Consider the following 6236-nt stretch of genomic DNA (forward strand, 5'->3'; position numbering starts at 1 on the left):
CTGTTTTCTGTAAAAATAAAAAGTTGAAATGAATTCTTTTTGAATTGAAGGATTAAGTCAAGAGGATTTAAGGCTCACCAGGGAAAAGTTGCAAAGAGATCCCAGTGGGCTAATAGACAGAACATTTTCCTTAAAAAGGGGAGAGCTGGTTTGGAATTCTGGCTTTGCAAAGTTTCAAGCAATGTGGCTGTTATAGGCTGAAGTTTTATGTCCCCCCAAATTTATATATTTTGACCTAACCTCCAGGTGATGGTATTTGAAGGTGGAGCCTTTGGGAGGTGATTACGGTCACGAGGGTGAAGCCCTCATGAATGAGATTGCTGCCCTTATAAAAAAGACCCCAGAAAGGGCCCTCAGGATGACTGTCCATCAGGCCCAAAAGATGACTGTCCGTGAACCAGGAAGTGGGCTCTCACCAGATAGTGAACCTGCCTGTGCCCTGATCTTGGACTTCCCAGCCTCCAGAAGTGCGAGAAATCAATTTCTGCTGCTTAAGCCACCCAGTCTATGGTAATTTGTTATAGCAACTCAAACGGACTGACAGTGGCCTTTAGGGAAATGACTGAAAGTCTCTAGTTGTCATAGTAGATGATTTATTTTTACTTATTTCATTGTTCTTTTTTATTTTCCCCTCTAGCACATAGATCTTCTCTTTGCATCTGTTTTTACATCATTAGTGACAATTTTATGGATTACAAAAAAGAGGACAACAATATAATTTAAAAAAAAAAACCTCACAGCCCTGGTGTCCTTATCTGCAAGGTGGGAATAACAACACCTATATATTGTGAAGGTGAAATTAGGTAAGTTACGTACTGTAACTAGCACATGGTAGATGCTCATGAAACATTTGTTCCCTCCTTCCTCCCCATGTTGACGATGCCGATACCGCTACCTTAGCCTTGGGTTCCTCATTGGTCAATTGCACAGGGTCACTGGAAGGTTCAAAATGTGACAATGCATGTAAAAGGAACTTCATAACAGACAAATGTTTTTTAAAATTCATTTTTATTTCTACAGGGTTGTAACTAATCGAGAAAGAAAACAATCATTGAATACAGGTAATTAATATTTCTCAAGGGAGATTATTAGCATTTTCCTGATAAGCAATAACTTGTCCTGGATCACTTAAATAATTTTTCCATCAGAAGGCTGGGGCCTGGCCTTGGTAATCTCTTGAGGCTCTGTCTGCCTGCAGGAGTGAATGATTCTCTTCCAATCTTACAAAAGGAACAAGACCTGAAAAAAAAATTGGTCTGGGTTATCAAGGAAGCTTTGAAAGAGCAGAACATATTTTGCTGCTTCACAATTGTCACACCATTCAGAGATAATCACTGTTCATTTTCCTAAAAATTTTCTGCATAAGACAGATATTAAAAATACTTTCACATGAAAGCAACCCATGCTTGTGAAACGGTCAAACAACACGAAAAGGTATAACATGAAAAGTACAATTTCCCTGATCAACATCACCACACACAAATACACACACACACACTCTCCCCTGCCCCACTCCCCAAAGGAAATTGCCATTAACAGACTGTCTGAGATTCTCCCAGTAATTACCTGTGCATTTCCTCTGCATGTACAAATGCACATAGACTGCATACATACAGTGTGTATACATATATACATGCACACTCCTGTGTTGCAGGGAGAGTCTTAGTCACATAGACTATAAAATGTGATAAAATGTGCATTGTACCTCCTGGAGTTTTGCAGCATTTTGCAAAATGACAACTCTACCCCCACACACTAACATCTCCTTTTTCAAAAAACAGGAAGAGGATAATACTAAACTGGCTACTTTGTGACTTGCCTTTCTCAACGAATGATATATCTTAAATGTCTTTTCATATCAGTGTCTATAAATAGACCTAACTGTACATACTCCAGAGTGTTCAATAATACAGCTGTATTATCATTTAGCCAGTTTTTGACAGATACTGGGATCACTCCTAGCTTTTTTTGCTACGACTAATGAAATTGTAATAAACAATTACATCTATTTGAATTATATATGTATATTTTACAAAAAGCTTAAAGTACATGTGTGTGTACAGTGTGTGTATGGATAGCTTTTTGTACTTAACAATATGCATTTTCATGAATAAATATAGATCTACAGCATCGTTTTAATGGCTATATATTATGTTATATTGGATGGATGGAACATAATGTGTTTAATGAGCGCCTTACTATTAGGGATTTATGTTGTTCCCGATTTTTCACCATTATAAACAATGCAGGATTAAACATCTGTGCACTTCAGTGTTTATGCATTTGTCAAACTACTTTCATGGGACATATTCCTAGAGGTGAAGTTGCTGGGTCAAGGGGTATGCATATTTTTGTGAGTAGTTACTACATTTAAAAGAAAAACTGCCAATTCTGTCATGTAGATTTGCTTAACAGAAGGCCTCAGATATGACAGCCTTGGGAAGAAATGTTTATATCCTCGGTTGGTGGCTTGAAGACAAAGGCAGGACACCATGAGCTGGAAAGGGTAAGGAGACAGGTCCTTCCTTAAAGCCTCCAGAAGGAATGCCACCCCGCAGACACCTTGATTTCAGCCCAGCGAGGCCCATGTAGAAGGACTGATGATTTCCAGAAATGTAAGCGAATTAATCTGTGTTGTCTTAAGCCACTAAATTTGTAGTGATTCGTTACAGCAGCAATTAGAAACTGATACACTTGCTTACATGCAAGACTAATGGGTGGGGGTGGGTGAAGGGTAGAGGAGTAAGTCTGAGGCAGAACCAATAAGTATTTCTTTTCATCGTGCTCCCCAGGTCGTAACATGCATCCAGTGGGGCTTCTGAGAGTCACTGACATAGACCACATCGGTTTGCAGAAGTAACCATCTCCTGTTATATAGCCAGTTATTTGCTGGCCTGGAGGCTAGTCCAGGTAGGTGATTGAAGATGGGGCTGACCTGGGGCTGCAGTCTGGCATCAACCTTAAATCCATCTCCACGTGACAGTCTCAATCAGCTTGACTAACCTGACCCCAAGCTACCTTTCCAGCTTGATTTCCAACTGCTTACCAACCTGAATGCTCCCCTCCAGCCAGACTAGTCTAAGCATCATCTACTCAACGAGTCTTGAGATTTCTGTGTCTTTGCTCTTAAAATACAGCCTGGGTCCTCCAGCTGGGTCAGCTGGGTCCTCCAGAAAGCAGGCTCTGAGAAAGAGTCAAAGGTGCACGAGGTGTCTGAGGGCTTGGTGGGTAACATCTGTGAACGATAAAAGGAGGAAGAAGCTGAATTGAGCAGGGGAGACTCAGACGGGGATGCAGATCAGACAAAGTCTCAGCCAATTCAGCAAGAATTCTGGAACAAATACTGCCCAAGAGAGGAGTCCCATGTTGGGCAGAAATGGCCAGAAACTAGGACCCCAGTAATGCTCAGTCATTGGCTGGGGGCTGCCCACAAACAGCAAGGCTGAAGCGGATCCTAAGGTGCGAATAGGAGGAGGCACTCAGCTAACGGCAGTTCTTCCTTCTGGTCTTCAGTTGTCCAGACCCTGTCCTTCCTTTGAGCTCCACAATGGCAACTGTTGATAGGTCTTGTCATAACTACTGCATTTATTTCAACATATGGGCGGTCTGAGCTGGAAGTGTCCTTAGGGATCATCTCATTTAACACATAAAGAAAATGAGATCTGGGGCGAGGTGACTCATTCAAGATGATACGACTAGCTAATGGCAGAGCCAGGACTAGAACCCAAGTGTCCTAATACTCCGTCCCAGCGTGCAGTAGCGTGAAAAGATTGCTCACCCAGTAATCTCCCTCCTGGGCATATATCCAAAGAAAATTCTAATTCAACAAGATAGATGCATCCCAGTGTTCATAGCAGCACTACTTACAACAGCCAAGACATGGAAGCAACCTAAATGTCCATCAACATATGACTGGATAAAGATGTCCAGTGGATATACAATGGAACAATACTCAGCCGTTAAAAATAAAATGCCATTTGCAGCAACATGGATAGACCTAGAGATTATCATACTAAGTGAATTAAGTCAGAGAAAGAAAAATACGGTATGATGTCGCTTATCTGTGGAATCTAAAAAGATACAAATGAACTTGTTTACAAAACAGAAATAGACTCACAGACATAGAAAACAAACTTACAGTTACCAGGGGGGGAAGGGAGGGGGAGGGATAAATTAGGAGTTCAGGACTTGTAGATACTAACTGCTATATAAAGAATAGATAAACAAGGTCCTACTGTACAGCACAGGAAACTATATTCAATACGTTGTAATAACCTATAATAAAAAATATGAAAAAGAATATATATGTATGTATAACTGAATCACTATGCTGTACACCAGAAACTAGCACAACATTGTAAATCAACTATACATCAATAAAAAAAAAGCTGACCATTTTGGAAAGATTAGTACAGGGTCAGTCTTCACCTAAAAAGTAACTGTAACTGCTGTAAATTAAGATTCAGTTTGCTTTGAATCATGCAGAATCATTAAGACGAAGGAAAAAAATAACCAATCTTCCCTTTGAAAAGATCTTTGTGGCTTATATTATATTGCTAAGAAATAGTGACAAAACTAATCCTTATGAAAATCCTATAGTCCAGTTCATTTCTGTAATCACCACTAATCTATAAAAACTCATGACATAACTGTTTTAAAATCTTACATGTTAAAGGAATTGAAATGGACCACTGCATTACTCCTTCACATTTTGAAAATACAAATGGCTTATAAAATCGTTTTCAATTAATGATAACAAGCTAGAGAAAGTTATGGAAAGGGCAGAGATTATTGTTTATACGAGGAGAAAGATAATTTACAACGATAACTACTTAGCTTTATTTCTAGAGGGATGACTTTGTTTTCAGTGTCCACGTGATACTGATTTTTAGAATGGAAAAGTGCTTGAGCACAAGTCTCAGTTGGCTTTGCAAATGACATCCTTATTTGGAATTCTTGCAAGATAGTCTTTGCTACCAGAAAAAAAGGAAATTGTCAGCTTTTATTGCTTTTTTAGCCCAGGCATCATTCAAGTTATGTGAGTTTCTAACTCCTTGGAAACAATTCCCATTCTTCCAGATTGTGAAGTTCAGGAACGGGTGTGTTGGGGGAGCGGGGAGGGGGGTAGCTGGTGAGTCAGTCCATCAGGCCACTTGTCAACTTCTCAAACCTGTGAGAAAAATGTGAATGAGGTTTACAGGCTCTAGCCCTATTGGGCCCAATTCCCCAGTTTTAAACCTTGATGGATCTAATTCCACCTCCCCTCCACTAGCATCTCACAAGTTTACCCACTAGGAATGTAGGTGATGCCCCACAGACAGGGAGGCAGCTACCCCCACGTTTGTGTGTGAAGTGTGGCACGCGTCTTGTGTGTGTTTGCCATTAACAAGAGTAAAATGCCAAAGGGAGTCAAAGTAATGCTCTTCAGGTTAGCTTTTGGGACGTGAGGTGGGAAAGGAAAAAAGGATGGATCTAGAAAGATAGAAACCTAAGTCTGAGATTAAGCAGTTGATCTGGGCAGTGATTTACCTGTCACAGGAGCAGGGGCCTCTCAGGGGCAGGAGGACTTCTCTTCCTTCTTTACTAACGTGGGAACATGATTACTGCTTCCAGCTTCACTCGAGAGAGCTTCTGGGCCGAGGGATTTGCAGGGAAATATTATCAGATTACCTGAGCTACATAAAATACCGGAATACCGGCCCTCTTGGAATCATTTAAGAGTTCCGTTCGGATGGTACACGTTACTGTCGACCACAAGTGAGTCTTTCTACAGCCATGATAAACACACACTTAGATAATTATGCATCAGATGTCCTGGAATCAGCCTCCACCCTGAGTTTTTCCAACCATCACCTAAAAAAAGACCATGGCTTTTGAAGGTAAATAACTTTGACAGAAAATGTACTGGCTAATTTTTTGTCTTTTGCTAAATCTCAGAAACATATATAACACACTGGGAAAACTTGAGACAGGATGACTGTGTTATTGCCAAGATCGCCAGTTCACTCCTGCAAGGGCTGTGGTCTCTATTCACACAGCAGATGGGAGGACAAAGTATCTGAGAGCCATCCTGATGTTAAGCCTTGATAAATATCAAGGTGGAGAGAAAAGACCCCTGAGGAGGCCAGAGGCCTGGGCTTCCGCGCTGGCTCTGCTTGTGACCTTGGGCAGGTGAATGGCCAAGTCTAAGCCTCAGTATCCACATATATGACGTGAAAAGAGTGATGTCAATCCTG

Source organism: Camelus dromedarius, chromosome X (assembly GCF_036321535.1).
Source record: "Camelus dromedarius isolate mCamDro1 chromosome X, mCamDro1.pat, whole genome shotgun sequence".
Taxonomy (NCBI): Eukaryota; Metazoa; Chordata; class Mammalia; order Artiodactyla; family Camelidae; genus Camelus; species Camelus dromedarius.